This window comes from Dipodomys ordii, unplaced genomic scaffold (genome assembly GCF_000151885.1).
Source record: "Dipodomys ordii isolate 6190 unplaced genomic scaffold, Dord_2.0 Scaffold17, whole genome shotgun sequence".
Lineage (NCBI taxonomy): Eukaryota > Metazoa > Chordata > Mammalia > Rodentia > Heteromyidae > Dipodomys > Dipodomys ordii.
In genome coordinates this window covers 7819110-7842013 of record NW_012267233.1, presented here as the reverse complement: position 1 = coordinate 7842013, position 22904 = coordinate 7819110, and positions in this window count along the sequence as shown.

The window sequence follows — 22904 nt, the reverse complement described above, 5'->3', positions numbered from 1 at the left end:
GACAAACGACGTCCGCGCCGGCGCGACGGGGCGACGGGAGGAGGAGGGAAGCGTGGCGGACGCGGAGCTCCGACCTCGCGCCGCACTGGCGAGCGGGTCCCGCCACCCGCCAGACGGAGTGCGGGCCGGCTCGGGTTCCCATCCGTACGATCGGCAATCGCCCGGGTTGCCTGCCGTGGGCCCCGCCCCCTGCTCCGCTGGACTTTCCCAGTCTCCGGCCGCTTTCTCTGAGGCTGGAGCCGGCGGAGCCAGGCAGTACTAATGGATGAGCGAATGCACGAACGCCGGCCGTTAGGTTCCCTGGAGCTCAAGAACTCGCGGCGGCGGGGGTCGGGGGGCTCGGCGGGGATCCGGGCAGTTCCAGGCCTGGGCTCCACCCCCCCCATGAGAAGAGTGGGGACGGACTGAGAGGGGGGAAGGTGGCCGCGTGTCGAGGAGACAGTGGGGGTCGGAAGCTGGCAACTTGGAAGTTCCTTCCCCGACCCGTCGGTGCACGCGGCCGGCTGGAGTGGGAGGTGGTTGCTGGTGACTGGGGACGTCGCGGTCGGTGGCGGGTCCAGGTGGTTTCCAGTGTTCCGCGAGCCCCGCGATGGGCCGGGCTCGGCGTTCCAGTCGGGGGGGGGGAGGAGCGGGAGTCAGCGGGGTCATCACCCGCAGGTGGGGTGCGGGCCCGCGCCAGCCCGGGTAGGCGATCGCCCGCCCCCCCCCCCATGGCTTCCCCGAGCTCCCCACAAGTGCGCGCCCCGTCCCCTGCCCCGCGGCCGCCCAGCCCTGGCCGAAGTGGGCGCCGACCCTGGCGAGGCTGACCTTGCGCCCGGCGCTTTTCAAGCGTTTGTCTAGGAGGTCCTGTCTCCCGCGAGATTGACCGTCGGCCTTGACCGACGCCCGCTGCTCCTCCTCGAAGCCCCGCGGGGCGCCAGGCCGTCGTGCGGACACGGGGATGTCTCTAGAATCCTCACCGGCCTTGTGAGAGAAATGTTACCCATATTTTATAGGGGAGAAAGTGAGACTGGAAGTTACCTTAACCTAAAAAACAAAACAAAAGCCATGGAGCCAGGAAGTCGTTGGGAACATTTGTGTGCTCTTTCCAAAGTAGAAGCACATCTCTTTCCCAAACGGTGTTTCCTGTGTCACAAGAAGCAAGCGCAATGCTTGATGCCTAGTAAGTAAACGTTAAAATCGTACACCAACTTTCTTGGGGAGTACATAGTCTTCTGATTTGTCCTCCTTGAGGTATATTTTTCTGAAAACCATAGCAGAGGAAAGGAGAAATTTATTAACACATATTGACAAATCCCACCATCAAATATGTTTAACATTGGATAAACAAAAAGTAACCAGAACTCTAAAAATATTGTCCATTATTTGGAGAGAATAAAGCTGCTTTGGTGTTCACTGAATCCCAAGGGTTTTTTTCCCTAAGCTCCACTTGCTTGCTTCTTGAGATCTCTTTCTATTAATTTCACTGCCACAGCTATGTTTTGGACAAGCCATGAGCAAAGTGAAACAAGACTGTCTATTCTAGTAACATCCAAGGAACCTTGTCCCCAAACGATGTACACAATGCCCACAAGTGCCCCTGAGCTTCCATCCATTTTACAGTTGGCCTTGCTTAGGTCTGTGTGTCTTAAACTTGTCAGGGTCTCAGATTTGGTGGTACCCAGGTACTCTTGAAGTTTACTCCAAAAAGCTTTTGTTTCTGTGGGTCTTTATTGCTATTTTTTATTCAGAAATTAAAATGTTAAATACTTATGGACAACTTTCAAGTGAAGACATAAGCTTTTATTACTATTTTCCAAAAGGATGGTTTCCATTTTGGTAAATCTAAATATCAAGCTTTATACAGTCATTTCTTATCAGTTTCTTCATCCAATCTGTTGTAATGTTGTTTTAGTTGAAATACATGAAGAAATTCAGACTCACATAAGTAGATAAATTGGTAAAGGAAGGACCTCATGTACTTCCCTGAAATAGTTTCAAAGACATGTCCATGAGATATAGGTTGAGCATCCCTAATCTAAACATCTAAAGTACTCTAAAACAGTGCTAATGCTCAAATAAGTTTGGGTTTGGGGTTTCAGATTTTCAGATTTTTCCAAACTCCAAAAAAGTTATGGCCCCAACTGTTTCAGATGAATAATACACAATCTGTAAGCTTGAAAGTCTTTGTTCTAGGTGTCTTCTTAACACCTTGCACTGGAAAGGATCTAGTAAGCAGATCCAAAGATAGGTTTCACAAGGGTACATGGAAAAAAGTTAATTCTAGACATTGGTAAGCTACATGGCATAGAATACTTGGCAAGGCACAAAAGTTACCCTTTTTGTCACCTAGTTTTCCAACTTGGCCATCCAGGCTGTTACCAAGTAATTCATGAAAAATTACTTTGAAATCTATTAATATTACCATCCCTTGTATTGGTAACAGTTCCATTGCAACTGGGGTAATGATTTTACTTGGATATTATTCTGATCTACATCCTGTAAAACATAAATACTTCTACTGGGACCTTCATGGCTCTTTTTTAAATTTTAATTTTTGTCAGTGGGGAAACTTTAATTCAAGGGCCACATTGCTGATGCATGGCTGGTACTCTATAGCAAGAGGCATGGCTTTTTTCTGACTAATTGGAAATAGTGTCTCCGACTTCCTTCACAGTTTTTAACTTGGTCCTCTGTATCCATAAATTGGCTTCAAAGAATCTCTTAAACCTTCTGAAATTGGTCAAAATGTTTTTGCTCATGAGCTTTCATAGAAAAAAAAGATTGGATATTTTCAGCACGTTCTTAGCTGCCAACCGTTTTTAAAAGTATAGGAAAAAATTTTAATAAGGCAACTCGTTTGAAGTGGGTCTTAATTCTTTTCCAAGTGAGTTTTGAACTTCTCAAGAACATGTAATTAGGACTGAGGAAGTACAAGGTCTGCTTGTTTTTTCCCTTGACATCTTTTCTAATGGTTCTCAATCCCTCAAATGCCCTTAAAGAATAAAAATCTTTTGGTTTTAAATTTCACTTTCTTCCTTGTCATCATATACAGTGGTTTAACTTTTAACTTACCACCAATAAAAATTTATTTCAAGCTATGTAAACCCTGCTCCATTTATTATTTGAGATTCTCAACATTGTCATGAGGTTTGACCGGGAATTTTTGTCTTATCACTGCAAGCATCATCTTGAATTGGAAAGAAAATGGGTGATAGTGGATCTTCTATTTGGTATGTTGCCAAATCAAGTGAAATGTTCCCCCTGGAAGGAATATTTTCTTAAACGAAAAACTAATTCAGTAACAAATATAAATAAAAGGGAAAGGGACCTTTTAAGAAAGTTTAGTTAAATGAGATCTCCTTCCAAGCAAGTTGCAATTTCCTTTGGTGTTGAATAATATAGAATGGCAAATGAAATCCATCAATCCAGACAACTTCTATACCAGCTCCTCTATACCACATTTATTATTATTTAGTATGGTTTGTGTTCTGACAGCATAGCCAGCATTGCACTTACTAGTCGGAGACATAATCCTGGCTCTAAATACGTCAAACATACATTGATTTAGTTTTGTCCTCATCAGCTCAGCTTCTTAATCGCAAAACTAGACCAAAGAGCCTACAGGTATTTATAATAGTAATAACATTTTCTCTTGTAGTTTTATGAAGTAATTGTCCCATCTGGATTTAAAAAAAAAGAGGGAAGGATGAATCAAATAAAGGCATTCTAAGTTAACTGCTTATTTCAATGCATACATCTTTGTGGTAAAGTGCGTGCCATGATTGATTGACAATATGAACTGAAAATGCTTGTTGGATGGAATCTTATCTCCAGTCCCTGAGAGCCCATCAGCATTGAATCTAGTAATTGTGGTGGCAACAAAAAGGCTCTTTACAGGGAACTCTTGCCAGTTTCAGACATGTATAACTTACCTGTTTGTACTCTGACTATAACAGAAAAGCACTGAGGTCCCTAAGTGTATTTGCAAATACAATATACTGTAGTGGATAAAAGCTTAGATCTGTGTTGTTTAGCAGGACTGGTTTTAATCTAGGTGGTTAACCCTGGTAAAGAACCTTCTTGTATCTCACATTCCCTCCTTCAAAATGTGGGGACGGGGAAGAGGCCTCTGATTACATGCCTTAAATAAAATAACAATAATTGCTAATATAGTTTTGAGTTCCGGTGGTATGTCATGCATTTAATGTTCAAACATTCCTCTGATGTTAATACTACTATTATCTTCAATTTTCAAACAAACTAACAGGCAGAGGTTCAGTAATGTGGCCAAGATCAAACAAATGGTAAATGATAGGCATTTAAACTCAGGTGGTATGACTTTAGAGCATGTAAATTCAACCATTCACATGTATGTAGAACACTTAACACAATGCCAGACACTTAGAATAGGCACTCAATAAAAGGCAGCTACTGTTCTTAAGCACGTAAATGGCATAAGCAAAGCAGTCCTTATTCTCAAATATACAATTAAAACCTTTAAAGTATTTTCTATTTTTTGTTTCCCTTGAATTCTGTTTAACTTAAATCAATGTCTGTCTTTTTTTTAGATTTATATTTTTTTAAAAACTCATTTTTTAAAGTTTTAGCTCCTTGAATTTTGGAAAACAGCACATATCAATTAGATGAAGCATTAGTCTGGCTTTTTGCTGCTTGTACTATTTTTTTTTCCCAGTGACCTTGGAGTCATTATTTATAGTTTTCTTTGAAGATCAGAGAACCTTAGGTTGCTTATTGCCCTAATCTTCAGGAAAGATCTATGACAGATTTTTTTCTGATCTCAAAGAATATATAAAATCATATGAAACTGCTCAGTTACCAAGCTATGAAAACAGAGGTCATTTCTACTAAAGAATAGATTACTCCAGCTTTCACCATGAAAAGAATATTCTCCTTGGAAATACCCAGGCAGGTTTGCATTTTGAATATGTACCAGCTGTGATGGAAAAGAACAGTCTAAGCCTTTGGATTCCTGTAGTCCTGAGCCTTACTCACACAGCAGGGAATATGAAAGGAATTGTATCAGAGCCTCTCAACATAAAAATTTTATTCTCAGACCCAACAAAATGAATTAAGTAACTGAAAAAAGGTAAGCACTTTAGACCATTATATCAGCTAATTCCTGTCACCAGTGGATTTCATTCTCAACACCACAACTTTTTCCCCTAGCATTATTACTAGATCTAACCATCCTAAGATATCAACCCTAACTTACTTTCTTCCCCTCAACCCCCCAGTTGTAAAGAGTTCATTTAGTAAGGCAAAAGTAAAGGCCACTCAGGAGAGAGAACAGCAGCACACCCAGAAACCAGTTGTCTACCACATGGTCACAGAATGGCTGTTTCATATTGTCTCTGCCTACCTTTTTCCTCCTCCCTTTTGGCAATTTGTCAGATGGTTATTGGCTGATTTGAAACAAGATCTTCTCCTGGACACTACATAGCCCCAGGATGGCATCTGGTAAAGGGCTGGCCTGAGTTATGGTAAGACTCAAGATCTTCCCCTGGTCAACCTTAATTTATAAAGACATGTACAAATTTTCATAAAGTAATGTTAGCCTTGAAATGCCTGGCTTAAGTCACCATGTTATAAACGAGTAGAGACCTCTAAGCCTTCCTTAGCTGGCCTATGCTTGAGAGGCGGAAGGGCAGAGTCCCAGAGCAGCTGTGCAGATAGTCCTCCTGGATTAGAGTCCCCACAGCTCTGACCTTTACTGCTCCAGGGACCAGGACTTAGGAGAGCAAGGCTCCTCCAGACATTTTGCCCTTTGTCACTGCATCACATGAAGGCAGGGGGCTAGCTGCTTACCATGAACATTTATTCTTCCCCACTGCATCCCATCTTTCTGTGGAGGAGATAAAGACTCAAAAAAGCCCCTTCTCAGCTGGGCACCAGTGGCTCACTTCTGTAATCCTAACTACTTAGGTGCCTGACATCTGAGGATCACGATTTGAAGCCAACCCAGGCAGGAAATTCTATGAGACTCTTATCTTCAATTAACCACCCAATAGCCCAAAGTAGAAGTATGGCTCAAGTGACAGAGGTCTAGCTAGCCTTGAGGAGAAAATAGCTAAGGGATAACACCTAGGACCCAAGTTCAAGCCCCAGAACTGACACAGAAGTCCCTTCTCACATTGTTGCTCACCCTTATCAGGATACTTAACAATTTCCCCAGAGCCACCTCCTAGGATCCGCTTCAGACTTGTTCTGGCAAGCCACTTCATGAGCATCCCTTATTAAATCTGAAGAGACCATGTTAAGAATTGAGTTATGACCAGCTCTGTGAATGCGGGAGTCATTCTCTACTTTCTGAATCCCACTTATAGCTGATGGCCTCATGCTTTCATTAAGCTCCTGTCTCCACTAAGGAAGAGAATTGAAAAGAAGAGAACACTCCAGACAGATAGAGACCTTTATGTGTTTGGTTTGCCACTGAATCTTTAGCATTTGGATGAGGGCCTGTCACCAAGTAGATGCTTAGTTATGTAGATGCTTAGATTCATTTGTTACATGAATGAATGAAGGTGTTCAGGAATGAAATAACTCCTTAGAGAAGATGAGAAACAAAGCTAGGACACAGGGTTAACATGGAAGAGAGAAAAGGAAGACAGACAACTTGTTTCAACATTAGTTCACATCTGGCACAATAAGCTTTGGAACCCAGACAAAAAGGATTGAATCTTTGATGTTTTGTCTTAGGCCAAGCCGTAACTTCACTGCAAGAGGAAAGCCTACATAATCTTGTCATCTAATATTCAAGATATTGGATAATGTGCTTTTAAAAAACTATCCTGGTACCAAAACCATCATTTTCTGCTATTTAATTATCAATGTTTAATATTTTTACTGTCTTAGGTAAACTGAGCTTTTTGTGGCCCCAGGCTTAAATGATCTATAAGTTACATACACTAGTTTAGTCTATTTAAAATAGATTTGTTCTTCCACTAGCAGAAAACCTTAGAAAAGAAGGCTTTTCAAAGTGTTATTCCTCAGCAAGCTCAGGCCACCACCTTGCTTCAGCTATGCTGAGAGACTCCAATTGTCCATGAACTCCTTGCATCAATCTAAGAGGTGATGGAATTAATGCCTACTATGAAATCAGGTTCAGGGAGCAGAGAATGTAACTCAGATGACCAGACCTTTGGTATACATACTAAAAATGTTCAGTGTCCAATGTATTATTTCTGAACTATTGAGTCACTATCATATTAAGATGTCAAGTACAAAGAATAATTATCAAATTCCAATATAAACTGTCTTTACTATTCATTATTTGCCATTATCAATATTGTCTTCTTTCCATTAATGTAGAGTTGCTTGTCTTGGCTTACAGTTTTGGAGGTTTTGCTGTGGCCCTTTGATAAGGCAGAACTTTATGGTGGCAGGAAGGTAGTCTGAAGCAAAGCAGAGAAGGGAGAGAGAGGAAGGGAAAGAGAGGAGAGGGAGGGTGTGAGGGAAAGCAGGAGGAAAACAGAGGGGGGGCAGACAAGACATGAGGGAGCTGAGCATGGTGGTACATAGCTGTCATCTCAGCTACTTGAGGAGGTTGGCCGATTGTGATAAGAGACCAGCCATATCCAAATTAGTGTGAGCCCCCAACCCCCCAAATTAATACCTAATAGTAGAGGGTTTGAAGGACAGCTCAAGTGGTAGAATAATTGCCTAGCAAGCACAATCCCCAGTATTGGGGAAAAAAATGGGCAACCAAGGAGAGTCGAGGTATATTCTCCCAAACATGTACCTAGTAACCCACTTCCACGAAGTTGGCCCACCTCTTAATAGTTTATTTGGTTCAGAAATTATCAGTGGATTAATCCATTGATGAAGTTAGCCTCTTCTCAATCCAGTTGCCTCAATAGCACCACCAACTAGAGACTAAGCCCTCAACACATGATCCTTTTAAGGGTGCTTCATATTCACATAACCTATGAATTCAGGTTTCTAGGATATTCAACTGAATGGTAGCACTTTCCCCTCTGATAGGGAACACAGGAGAGGGATTGTGGTGGGGAGAGGAGACAGAAAGTGGTAAGTATCACTTTGAGCCAGCACACCTAAATAGAGATGTCCACTAGTCCACTAAACATCAGATCAGAGGGTAACCATGTTTGACAAAAATTGTACTCATTTCCTTACTTATGTAACTGTAACCCCTAACCCCTCTGTACATCCCCTTTACATTAAAAAATTATGTATCCCAGAGAAGCAAAATGGTCTCAGTAGAAAAAAAATGACAATTGATGGAAAGGATCAAATTTTGCCTTAGAGAATATGAGCCACAGTAGCATTTCAGGAGCAAGTGATGGAAGGGAAAGATGGAGCCGATTAATAAGAGAAAAGTGAGGAGGAGTGACTGGTAAGTAGGAAGGAAGTTACAGAAGAGTCTGGTAGCATAGAAATGAAGAAAGGTGAATTTTGAAAAGAGAAGAGAGGTCAAGCCAATCAGTGTAGAGAGCTCAAGTATTATAAAACATAGAGAAGAACCAATAGAAGTATCTACAAGAAAATAACATTTTTACCTGAAGTTTTGCGAAGAAATCCATTTGGCCTTTAATTAAGATCAGAGGTGAATTCTGGGTGATGTATATTTTACTTATTTCATCAAGTATTTTTTCTTCTCTCTCTCAATGTCACTCTAAATATGTTACAACATTATCTACTTCAAATTAAAGCAGGTATTTTGAAGGTCAGGATAGATCCTGTGCACAACAACATTCCATAAAATGTGTCTTCACCACCTGATAGTTCCTTTTTTATTTCCCGCTCCCTGACCAACTTTACTTAAATTCTCATCCTCTGATTTCCACCTCCTGACATCGTTGTATTTTTCTCACCCTCAACTTCCACCATCCTTTTTCAAAGAAAGAAATTTACAAGTGAATCCATTTTTTTTTTTTTTTTGGCTTTAACTCTGGGCCTGAGTGCTGTCCCTGAGTTCTTCAGCTCAAGGCTAGCACTCTACCACTTTGAGCCACAGTGCCACTTCCAGTTTTCTGGTGGTTAATTGGAGAGTTTCATGGGCTTTCCTGCCCAGACTGGCTTTGAACTGAGATCCTCAGGTCTCAAGTTCCTGAATAACTAGGATTACAGGTGTGAGCCTCCAGTGCCCGGCTCAAGTGAATCCATCTTGAAGCCAAATATGGCTTCTCTTCTCTCGTATTGTCGATTTAACAGATGGATAGTGGCAATTTCAGGGTGGAATTTCAGCAGGTGTGAGAAACTTGGGACCAGGAAAGCTTTTTACTGATCTTTTAAGGTGATCTCTTACCACAAGCATTCCCTGTCTAAGGTTAGGTCAGTGTGTGAAGGTCTAATCTTTCCTCCTATAATGATCCTAAATCTTTAGAAGACTTAAAGGTCACAAACATTTATTATACTTGTAATGTTCTTTTTGGAAATTATATTTTTGGCTGATAGTATTTCAATGTACTTAGTTGCTCTTACAATAGCCAAAGAACACATATCTTTTATATTGTTTAATGCCAATTACTTTGTCACTATTTTGCTTGGAGCTATTGGAATAACTTCAAATGTGGTACAGGACAGATAAGTTCAACTCTACAGAGACCATATCTATCTATGTCGACGGAATCCGCTGTTTCCTATTAAAGTTTTAAGCAATATTAATGACTGACTTCTGTACAGCCAAGTGTGGTTTGATCATGTTTTTTTATTTAATTCAGTTTAGGGAAGGAAAACCATCTCCATCATTTTCTGATTCAGTTTATGTATGCACTACAGATATCATCATTCCTATAACAGTCTGTGTTGAAAGTTTTCTGATTAGAAAAAAAAGAATAGTTCAGTAAATAAAATAAATTGTTATGAACTTTATTTTTATTTTATTTTTTTATTTTATTTTTTGGGTCTGGTCATGGGGTCTGAACTCTGGGCCTGGGCGCTGTCCCTCAGCTCTTCAACTCAAGGCTAGCGCTCTACCACTTGAGACACAGTGCCACTTCTGGCTTTTTTTATTTTCTGCTTATGTGGTGCTGAGGAATCGAACCCAGGGCCTCAAGCATGCAAGGCAAGCACTCTACCACTGACCCACCTTCGCAGCCCCAGGAACATTATTTTATTTAATTAATTAATTAATTTTTGGGGGGTCCGGTCATGGGGCCTGAACTCTGGGCCTGGGCGCTGTCCCTCAGCTCTTCAACTCAAGGCTAGCACTCTACCACTTGAGCCACAGCGCCACTTCCGGCTTTTTTTCTTTTTGCTTATGTGGTGCTGAGGAATCGAATCTAGGGCCTCATGCATGCAAGGCAAGTGCTCTACCACTGAGCCACCTTCCCAGCCCCAGGAACTTTATTTTTAAAAGCAAACGTAGATGACAAGAGGATTTGACTGTTTGGCTATGCAATGGAAACTATATTAATTTTTGTTCAGTGTATCATTTATAATGTGTTATGCTTTCATGAATATGTTTTGTATCTCATGTAAATTAGTTATGCTCATAATCCTCTATTTACATAGAAGCTTCAGGGAACAAGATTTCTAATAAATATGTTGTAAAAATGAATCATTTTTACCAAAAGGGAGGAGTAAGTATCTGCCAAAAGATGCCCTAGCTAGCAAAGGCCCCATTACCAAAGGCCTGCTTGGGTCTTTGCCAGAAGGTTCAGTGACAAGTTCCTGAAGGGCAGGAAGCAATTGCTTAGCAATGCTTTCCATTTTAGTTCAATTTGTGTTATGTAAGAAATGCAGAAGAAAAATCTGTACCACATTCCTTAATGATCTGACTAGAAAAATTAAGTGAACTGATAATAACTATAGTATTTAGGGAAAGTACTTTCAAAGATATGGAAGCATTACTCCAAAGGAATGATGAAAAATGTATCAGGAGACAAGAGATCTAGGCACAGGAATGTTGGAGTAGCTATAATCTATTCTGGAGCTGGCGTGATTTTATTTTCTCTGCAGTGCCGTCAAGGCCCATTAAATAGAAAAGGCATTTATAGAATCATAAGGCTGTCAGAACAGAAAGGGTCGTCTCTAGTCCAACCTCCTAATTTTACAGAGGAGAGAAACCAGGGCCATTTATACAAGGGTAATAATACTTTGTGAGTTATGTTGGGGGACAGGTGTTCTGGGAAAAGTGAGGACCTAGTCAGACCTGCAGACTCCACTGGCAATGGGGAGGTTTGCCCAGTCTCAAGGGACCATGAAGGGTTGAAGTGGCAGGTGTAACCTAAAGGAGTTTTACAGAGCTGTTACCAGGAGACCAGTCCATTGGGACTTGGAAATTCAGGGAGGCAGTGAACCTTGAGCAGGGTCATCTTCAGTGCTGAGATAGGTGTCCTTTCCCTAAAAAGAAGGGAAGTCAACAAGAACAAAAGAGCCTCTCCAAAATGAGACACCTATTTGGTTAAAAACAGTCAACATGGCTGGGCACTGGAAACTCACTCCTGTCATCCTAGCTACTCAGGAGGCTGAAGTCTGAGTTTGAAGCAAGCCCAGGCAGGAAAGGCCATGAGATGCATCTCCAATTAACCACCCAAAAGCTAGAAGTCTAGCTGTGGCCCAAGTGGTAAAGTACTAATCTTGAACAAACCAGCTCCGGGACAGCATCCAGGCCCTGAGTTCAAGCTCCTGGACCCACATGAAAGACCAAAACATAAACATAAAAACAAAAAAACCCACAGTCAGTATTGAATTAGAATAGATACTCAAAGTGAGTATTGCAATTTTATAGCATGAGGGATTCTTAGTACCAGGCCACAACAGATTCAGAGCTAACAGAAATAAAGTAAAATGATGTGATCCAACAGGCTAGTGTAGAACTTCTTATACGTTATTCTCGAAGGAAGATTTTTTTTCTTTTTCTTTTTGCAAGAAACACTAATGTGGAAATACAGTGGTTCTGGATATGAAAAGAAAAGAGCTTCATGTCCCATGAGTACTTAGACATTTGTAACATCCTTATTTAAAATACTTTAGTGCCGGGTGCTGGTGGCTCACGCCTGTAATCCTAGCTACTCAGGAGGCTGAGATCTGAGGAGTAAGGCTCAAAGCCAGCCCAGGCAGGAAAGTCCGTGAGACTCTTATCTCCAATAAACCACTAGAAAACCAGAAGTGGCGCTGTGGCTCAAGCAGTAGAGCACTTGACTTGAGCTGAAGAGCTGAGGGATAGTACCTAAGCCCAGAGTTCGAGCCCCATGACAGACAAAACAAACAAAAAACAAACAAACAAAAAAACTCAACTGGTATATTATCAGGTAACTCTTCACATTTGATAGATGTTTTAGTCTATTCAGGCTGCTATAAAAAAATACCATGGACTGAATGGCTTATAAACTTTTTTCCCACTGTATTGGAAACTGGAAAACCTAACATCTATGCGGTTAGCAGGTTCAGTATCTGGGGAGGGCAACTTCCTGATTCATAGATAGCCTTCATTTTCCTGTAAGTTCTAATGATAGACTGGGACAGTGATGATCTCTAGGGGTCTGTTGTATAAAGGCTCTACTCTTCCTAAGAGCCCTGCTTCTCGAGACTTAATTTCCTCCCCAAAGCCCACCTTCAAATACCATCACATAAGATAGTAGTATGAATGTTGAAAGCACGCAAGTACTTCATAGCAATAGGTGAGTCTAATCTAGGGATTACCTTAAAGATAATTTAAATGAGCAAGTTTAGGACAGAGAAGTAAAAGAATGTTACCCTTCTTCATTTAACTATCCTAATTGTACTTATTAATAATGGAAGTTTGAAATGTGATCCCTGCTTTTATTTTCAGCAACAATGAAAATGTATTTGGAATATCATAAAACTTCCAAATTAGTTGGAGAATTTGGGAATTAATCATCTGCTGAGTCCTGAGGCCAATCATGCAAAGGACCTTTGAACTGAAGGTTAATTTTATATGATGGTTAGTGGTATAGATTAATGCTATAGGTCAGTTTGAGCAGCTTATGATATTCAGCTGTTTGATTGAAGACTGGTGCAGATGTTATTGTAAAGGTTCATTAAAATAGAATTTAACATTTTAATTAGAAAACTTTGAGTGAAATATTTTATTCTCCATGTGAATGAGCTTCATCCAATCAGTTGAATGCCTGAAGAACAGACTGAAATTTCCCAGTACCACAACACAGAAACCTTTTCTAAGTTTCAACTTTTCTGCTCTTTGACATTTAGACTCCAGACTGCAATTCAAGCAATTCTTGCCTGAATTTCCAGAGTGCTGATCTGCCCCACCAATTTCAAGCTTAGCAGTCCCTAGAACCCACACTCAGTCACAAGAGAAAATACCTTAAAATAACCCTATATCATCTATCACCTATTATCTATCTATCTATCTATCTATCTATCTATCTATCTATCTACCTACCTATCTACTTTCCTACCTATCATTTAACTATGCATCAATCCATCTCATTGGTTCTGTTTCTGAGAAGATATCTAATACCCATGACCTATTTTCACAATGAAAATCAAACGCAGAAAAAAAAACCCCTTCAATATCTCAAGTAGCTTGGTCTGGTTATGTCAATAGCATTGGGATTTCTTTTTCAAGTGTTATCAGGGAAACAACACATCTCAATACAGTGTACATCAATGTCTCATGCCAAGACTTGATTAGTTTTGTCTAGACTTGAGTCACAATAAATCTTGTGTGTGCTGAATCCCTGCCATTTTTCCTTTCAGAAGCTCTTCGAGCCAAGTTTCAATGAGGATGTGAAAACATCTGGGAGGCTATGACAACTAGTACTGAGAATTTGAAGGGCACTTTGGTGAGCAACCTAAATCATCATGAATTAAATTCTGTCAATGTTCATTCAAAAATAGTGCCAACAATTGATTTATTGCTTGTCATCATTATAAAACATTTAAATCAGAGATTATAAAAACTTTTCCATTTGTATTTTAAATGATTTCTTAGTAATTGAATGCAACTAAGATCAGTCTGTAATACTGATCTTACAAAAAAGACACAGAAAAATTAAATTATTTTGAATAGTAATTTATTCTCAACTTGTTTACAGAGTGATTTTGTAAAAAATGTCGAATCATATCACACCTGAAAAAATGTCTTAGGGCTTACTAACTCACTGAGAGAGTCATTTGAAGTTCTATAAGCTACTTGACCTATATTTACATCTATTCTCTTGGTTATCATTTTTACCTCATCTTCTACCATTGTCATATTAGTGTCTTTATGTTTACAAGTATGTGTATCTCTCTGTGTTTGTGTATATGTGTATACTAGAGAGGAAAAATATTTAGTTTTAAAGTAATTGATCCATGCAGTTATGAGTACTGGCAAGTATGAAATCTGCAGGGCGGGTTGGCAGACTACAGAACATGGAAGAATTGTTATTGATGCTTAGTTCTGAAGACAGTCTGGAGGCAGAACTCTATTATCATGGGAGAACTTCAGTACTTATCTTTTAAAACTTTCAACTGATTAGAAGACTCCCACCTACACTATGTATCCCCCTTTTAACATATACTGGCTTTAAAGTTCATCTTATCCAAAAAATACCTTCAAAGCAATATCTAGACTGATATTTAACCAAATAACTGTGTACTATGGCCTGGACAAGTTGACATATAGAAGTAACCATCATAGAAATGAGAACAGAGCTGAAAGGAAATGGAATGGAGGAAAGAGGAATAATGGAGTAGAAGCAACAGTGGGGAGAAAGAAAGATACCCATCCATGGTCAGTCTGATATAACACAGGTATAATTTGCTACTTAAGAGAGGTTTATACTCCTAATATATGAGAGTAAATCTGCCTTCAAAACCCTGAGACAAGGTAACTATGTAGACTTATCATGGTCCAACTATTACAGCAAGTGAAGGCATAATACCTAAGATTATCGACACTCTAGTCAAGCATGTTGAATACACAATTAACTCTCCATCTACTCTTTGAGTAGTGATTGTTTTAAAAATTACTTTGTCATGATACTCAGAATTCCATCATGTCTTGAATACTCATTCTGCTCTTAATATTTATATTTTGACTTTGAGTTAACTAAGGCCTAGAGAAGTGGAGTAAGTTATATGAGATGTCGCAGCCAATAAATGACAGAGCATGATTTGAAACCACAGTTGTTAGACTCTGGGCTTTTTCTACTATCCTATGCGAAATGTGCTAGTTCATTTTATCTTTTCAGTAATAACAAGAGATGACATTTTGAGAACATTTAATATGTACTTGCATTACACATTTGACATATACTATCTCAGTTAATCCTTAAATAACCTTACCGGAAAGTAGCCTTACAAAACAGGTACTATTGCTATGGAGGCACAGTAAAGTTAAGTGATATGCCTAAAGTAAGCCTCTGGTTACTGGTGAAGATTAGGAAGGTAAAGGAGACATAATTGTGGATCCCATGCCACAGATGGTGAAACTGAGATTCAGAGAGACCCATGATTTATTTACATTTGAAAAGCAGGTAAATGATAAAACTGGCTTGCCAGTCTTCTGATTCCAAATTTCATGGCTTTAAAAAGGGTAGTATAAAGTTAACTTTTAAAATGGAATTCATAGTGACTCTTGGAAGATGTAAGAGGGATAGAAGAGCTGTAAGTTCTCTAATCATTTGCTGGTATAAAACTTAAAAGAAGTGAGTGGAAGAGATGCAGAAGAAACTCATTAAGAGCACTAACTAACCCCTCACAACACTGAAAGGTAATTGTGGGGGACTGGAACCAGCACTGAAAAACAATTCAACCAAGCATTGAGAGCCTAGAAATTGACAGGTCTTTGGAAAGAAATGTCTTTAGCAATTGCAAAGGTATTTAAAAAATCTATTCAGTAAGTATAACCATTTATGTGTACATATTTCTTCTATTTTTTCTCCAATCACTTTAGTCACATACAAAAAACATTTAACATGCAAGTAATCATGCTTTTTATCTAATATAACGCTGTGAATTTGTTACCCCAAACTTAAGTACCTAAAAGAATCCATTCCTAAACTTCAAAGTTTTCTGGACTTTTTTTTTAGGAATGAAAATAAATATTTACTACTAACATTAAGTATTAACAATACACTTATTATAGCTTAGGCAGATCCCAGTCTTAACTATCTGAGTGATGTGCTACTATGATGAGTAGTGATTACAGAAAGCAGAAACGCTTCTCATTCATGTACTTGTCATGTAAGTCAATAACAAAATTTGAGACGCAAGAAAAATAAAACATTTTTATTCCTATGATAGGTCAGATTTCAATTTAAAAACCCTCCAAGTATTTTTTAAGGGGAGGTGGAGGAACTATTAGTTTGAGAGAACATTATGCAGTTACCTATCTGGAGGAACCCGTGTTGCTAAATTTATATTGAATATTATATTGAATGACTCTGTGTGCCGTGCAGTAAATTTTGAAATTGCTGGTCCTTTCATTTCTACATGGAGCCAAATGTTTGAAATTGAATATACAAACATGACAAAAATGAACGAAGTTCTCTCTGTTCTCTTCTAAGCTTCTTTGAAATATATGTTTAAATCTCTGGTTTAAGTAGGACAACATTTAAAAGGATGTTTGGTTTCCTTATGGACTTCTTGTGATAAGACATTAATTTTTAGTAAGATTATTCATCCTGTAAATCTACCTCTTTGTTTTACTGGATGCATAAGTAAAATATATTTTATGTGTTCTCTCTTGTGTATACCTTCCTTCCTTCCTTCCTTCCTTCCTTCTGTCCTCTCTCTCTCTTCCTCTTTCTTTCTTTCTTTCTTTCTTTCTTTCTTTCTTTCTTTCTTTCTTTCTTTCTTTCTTTCTTTCTTTCTCTCTTTCTTTCTTTTTCTTTATTTTGGTGGACCTGGGGCTTGAACTCTGGGCCTAAGTGCTGTCCCTGAGCTCTTCAGTTCTTTTTTTTTTTGGTCTCATGGGGCCTGAACTCTGGGCCTGGGTGCTGTCCCTCAGCTCTTCAGCTCAAGGCTAGCACTCTACCACTTGAGCCACAGCGCCACTTCTGGCTCTTTTTGCTTTTGTGGTACTGAGTAATTCAACCCAGGGCCTCATGCATGCAAGGTAAGCACTCTACCACTGAGCCACCTTCCAGCCCCAGCTCTTCAGTTCAAGGTTAGTGCTCTACCACTTGAACCACAGCGCCACTTCCTCTTGTGTGTACATTTATGGGAAACAAAGCGTAGCTATTATGACATCATTATATTAGTAGGAAACCTGTTGGCATTGATTCATTCTGGATATTTAGCAATTTAATGAATAATAATGTAAGCATCTTCCTTAAGCCCTGGTGAGATATAACACTTTAGTCCTGCAGAGTGAGGAGGACCAATATAATTCTAGAAATTAAAGCTTGGTGGAGAAAGAGAAGGCTGTCATGCATAGTAAAGAGGTATAGCTGGAGAAAATGGACAGATGCTTAAAGTCACAAAGTTACTATGGTAAATATGGTGAAGAAAAATTTGAGTATGTAATGCTCTGTGTTAATGTTCTGTGTAAAGATTCACCGTGAACTTCGAGTTATCTATGAACATCTTATATTTTCAAAGAAGCTGAACCTAATGGAGTTGTTGAGCTCAATCTTTTGCAGATGGTAAGAAAAAAATCTCAGGGAAAGAGAAAGTGACTGGTGACCTTGAGAGGTCAAGTGTAAGATATCAATAGTAGAGTGAACAGTAATCACATCCTATGTACAAGCTGCTTAGCAATGTGCTTTATAATCCTTCACACTGGTCTTCCTTATCAACATTGAACCCCTTGGATCAGGTAATTGTTGATTTCAAGGAGTTATATCAAGACTGAGCTCTGTGTGTTTTCACAATTGCATCATTAACAGCTCTATTCTCTACTGACTTTTGAGGGTTCCTCCAAACTAGTAATTCCTTACAAATCCTGATTTCTGACCTCTGATGGCAGGGATACATGTTGTGTCTGTGTTCTCTTTTCTTTTTTCTTTTTTTTTTTTTGTTGACTGTGGGCTTGAACTCTGGGCTTGGGTGCTGTCCCTGCGTTCTTCAGCTCAAGGTAAGCATTCTTACTGCTTGAGCTACAGCGCCACTTCCAGTTTTCCAGTGGTTTATTGGATGTAAGAATCTCATGGACTTTCCTGCCTGAGCTGCCTTTGAACTGTGATCCTCAGATCTCAGCCTCCTGAGTAGTTAGGATTACAGGTGTGAGCCACCAGCGCCCGGCTCTGTGTTCTTTTTATTCCTGCCAAGTTTCAGTGACTTCCTTCTTACCTAGAGGTATCCTTTGCTTGTAAGATGTGGTTTGTGTCTTCCAGAAATGAGCACTGGGGAGAAACAAAACAGGGTAAGATATGGGTCAGATTCAGGTAGTCAATAATTCAGGAAGGAACAGAAGTGAAGTCAGGTCAGGAATCCTGGGTAGCAGTAGTTAGTACAGTAGTTAGTTAGATCATAGCATAGACTTGGCCAAGACCAAGGATACCTCATAAAGCTCAGAGGGTCTGTGTAAAATGGTGCATCTCATGGTCTTTGCCCTCCACAGTCATAGGCACCAGCAGGATGCAGATAACTTAGGGCCTACAGCTGTGAAAACCGAGTCTGAAGGAACTCTCCAAAGTGAGCAATGCCTAAGGTGGCAAATGGAAGATCTCACTATATTGTACAATAAATAAGTCTCTAAGCTACCATGAAAGCCTTCACTTTGCATCTGCCTTGGACAATATTATTCATTGGAAGTTATTTTAATATGCCTCTTTTTTGTTACAGTTAAGACTGTAATATAAGGTAGGGCCAGATTTGAAGGTAGGAACAAATGTTCATGCAATGAATTGCTAATGTACTCTATTATCCATTTTAGACAACAAGCACTGTCCCTCAGCATAGTGTTTGTGTTCGGTTAACAGTGGACAGTGGAAAGTGCTACTCACTCATTCAGCAAGATTCTAAGGTTGCCCACAATATTTGTAGTGGGAGTAGAAGGACAAACAAGTACATTCTAGTTCCTGACATCAAGGCCACTAAAATAGAGCAAAGAGAACTTAGAATCGAGTAGAATTATTTTTAGGTGCAATGGAGTGTTTGGGTAGCATGACAGATGTCAGAGAACGATGTAATGGGAGTATAAAAATGACTCATCGTTTTCTGGGGTTGAGAGGCTTAAGAAATCTCCACAGAGAAAGTTAACCTTGAAATGTGCCTATAAGCCCACAAATGCTCTAGGAGTAAATAAAAACCAAGAGACTCCAGGCTAAGGAATGGGGGTGAGCAGGCATGATTGTGTAAGTGGGCCTCAGAGAAAGACCTGCACAGATTGAGATCAAAAGCATTTTGACTCTGATATGATAGATGGATAAAAGGGCTGTTCAACTGGAGGCAAACAAACAAAAAAGCCTTAGAGTACTGTTTCAGTGGGCATGAGTAAAGCAATTGCCACATTACTGACAAGTAGGAGAGAGATTGGAAAATGGTTTGGAAAAGATAGACTCCACCTGTGTGTGGGGCAGGGATGGGGGTGTGTGGAGAATTAAGAGCTTGAGACAGCAGGAGCTACATAGTTAGACCCTCTAAACCAAACCAAAGAGACAATACCCACATATAAAGGGGAGAGGTGACTAGTGGGGTGAGGGGGTGAGAATTTGTATAATGGACAGCACTTCATGGGTTGAAATGAAGATGGAAGAGTCTATGCTGATTCCCAGAATCCTGGTTTGGAAAACTGGATAGAAGTTGGGCTATGGTTAAGATAAAGTTCAAAAGACGAGTAAACACAGAGACTAGGGGTTATTCAGGGAGCAGTAAAATTAGGTACTTGTGGACCACCAGAAATACATCTGACCTAGAAGTGTGGATTTGGGTATTACTAACATGTGGGTGAGATCACACAGGAGAACATTAGTTTAGGAAGAAATAAAAATGTATTCATTGCCTGACTTATGTAACTGTAACCCCTCTGTATATCACCTTTACAGTAAAACTTAAATTTCAAAAAAGAAGAAAGAAAGAAAAAGAGATATAATCCTTGACCATTGCCAACATTAAGACCAGGGTATGAGAAGATCTGCCAACTAAATAGAGAAAGAATTAAGCATGGGATTTGAGAGACAATATCTTGGTCACTAAAAGAAAAATGATTCCAATTAAGGAGATGTCGATGTATTCAGATGCTCCAGAGAGGTCAAGGTGGTAAATAAAAACAGCTAGGGAATTAGGATGGCAGAGGTAACCATTGTCAGCACAGAGCCAACAGAGTAATAAGAATAGTTACATTGACAGACAGAGATCCAGAGAGAGTAAAGAGAGACTTTAAAGAGATAGAGAGATGATAGATAGATAGATAGATAGATAGATAGATAGATAGATAGATAGATAGATAGAGTCTCATGCTATAATATAAGCTGACCTGGAATTCACTGCTCACAATATAGTACAACTGACCTCCAACTTGTGATCTTCTAAGAGTGGAATCATTATAGTTCACTTGGTTTTCCAAGTGTATATGTAGTCATCTCTCAGTATTCACACGGGATTGGCTCCAGTAGGACTCACTAGGCTACCCAAATCTGCAGGCTCAACAGTTTTATTTATTTATTTTTTATAGAAAATAGCATGGTGTTTGCATATAACCTAGGTACCTCTCCTGTATCCTTTAAATCATCCCTATCTTATTTATAGTCCCAAATACAGAGTGAATGTTATAGGAAAAATGACAAGCAGATTTCTTTTTCTTTTTGCCTAAATATATCCAACTCAAGGATGGTTGAATCCAGAGATGTGAAACTCATGGATATCGAGGGCCAACTTTATTTTAAACAGAAAGTTGAGGCTTATTAGACTTCTGAGAAGGAACTTGTGGTAAGAACAAGAAAAAGGACCTTGCCTTTGAGGTGAGCTTCTTGAGGAGCTGGAAAGAAGTGGGTCCAGGAGCGCAGGTGGAGAGATTTCGTTTCTTCCCTCGAAACCTAGGGGAGAAAGCACAGTTCTGAACACTCACCCAGCATTCTTGACAGCAGCTCGATCCATGTTTCCCTCACTGTTTTTATTAAAATGTGCAGAATCATTTATTTGTTTTCTTCAGGTTTTCATTCTTTCTCTGATATTTAATCACACATAGGGTGTTTGTTAATTAGTTATGGTTTCATGTTTTCGATTTTTTCAAAGATGCAGTCTTTCTGTCACAAACATTTGCAAATTAAGGGTTATTAAATCCACAAGAGCTGCAAAACCATGATTGCCAGCCATAATTGCCAGCTTTAGTTCTCTCAGTTGTATGAACATTGGTGTCACAAGGCAGATCCCAAATGTCTTCTCACAGAAGTTCCTCTGATACAGTGTTAAAGACCAATAAAAACTGAAGCTACACCTCTCTCTCTCCTCTCTCTCCTCTCTTCCCCGCTCTGCTCCTCCCCTCCTCTCTCTCCCTCCCTCCCTCCCCCCTTTTCCTTCCCCCCACCTCTCTCTTTAGTCTTGAACTCTGGGCCTGGGCTCAATCCCTGAGCTCCTTTTGTTCAAGGCTAGCATTTACCACTTGAGCCACAGTGTCACTTCTGGCTTTTTCTGTGATTAACTGGAGATAAAGAGTCTCATAGGCTTTCCTGCCCTGGGCTGGCTTTGAACCTTTTTTTTTTTTTTTTTGGTCCAGTGGTGGGCCTGAACTCTGGGCCTGGGCGCTGTCCCTCAGCTCTTCAGCTCAAGGCGAGCACTCTACCACTTGAGCCACAGCGCCACTTCTGGCTTTTTTTCCTGCTTATGTGGTGCTGAGGAATCGAACCCAGGGCCTCAGGCATGCAAGGCAAGCACTCTACCACTGAGCCACCTTCCCAGCCCTGTCTTTGAACCTTGATCTTGAGTAGCTATGATTACAAAGGTTAGCCACCAAGTGCCCAGCTTTGAAGCTACAGTCTTTACATATATTCTGAAGTTTTCCTGAATACCAAACCCTTGGTTTCTAGTTTCCTATGATCAGTTTCTTTTTTATTTCCCGATTTCCCTTTTCTCCAACTCCTCTCCCTTTCTATCACCTTCCCTTCTCCCTATTACTCAATCCCTTCCTTCCCTCTGTCCTTCCTTCCTTCCTTCCTTCCTTCCTTCCTTCCTTCCTTCCTTCCTTCCTTCCTTCCTTCCTTCCTTCCTTCCTCCTTTCCTCTCTTCCTTCCTCTTTTCCTCCCTCCTTCCTTCCCTCCTTCCCTCTCTCATTCCCCCTCATTTTTCCTTCTCCTCCTTCCTTGAGTCTGAAGAAATATAATATTTAGGGGTCAAATACTGGAGAAGGAAGTGGCCATGGAGACTGAGGTGATCTAGCCAGTGAGTTAGGAGAAAGCCAAGCCAAGCAAGAAACTGTGTCAAGAAGGAAAAACACTTCCCTTTGGAAAGCTGAGAAAGTTGCTTAAGATAAGGTCAGGAAAAAAATGCCCTTTGAACTTGTAACACAAAGACTATTGTTGATCTTAATAATAATGGTTTCTGTGGAACAGTGGATGTGACAGCCATATTGAAGTAGGCTGATAAATACAAAATACTTAAAAATTCACTTAAAATTCATCTGTCTTTTCAAAGAATAGAATTAGATCAATATCAGGAGAATCTAAGGATGCGTTTTCATATTGTGGGCATGTTCTCACAAGCTAATATCATGGTGGTCTTCACAATCTGTACTCTGACAACATCTAGACATCATCTTAAGTTCACAACCATGTCACTCAATTCTTCTCTAGTATTAAAGTTTATAAATGACTTAAATAATATTGGCTAAGATGATATATCAGATGCATCTTTGGGAAATTTAGTTGTGTGAACATCATTGAGTGGACCTCCATAAACCTAGGTGGTATAGGTTAAGAAAGTCATTTTTTAAAAATAGATAGGAGTAACCCTAAAATAATGATAAATGGCATTTTACAGTAGCTATAGAAACCAATAAAATGACTACCTATTATCCCAATCAAGCAATAAATGTGTATGCTATAGTATAGCTTTTATACAACTACCAATAGTGTAGGATTGTTTAC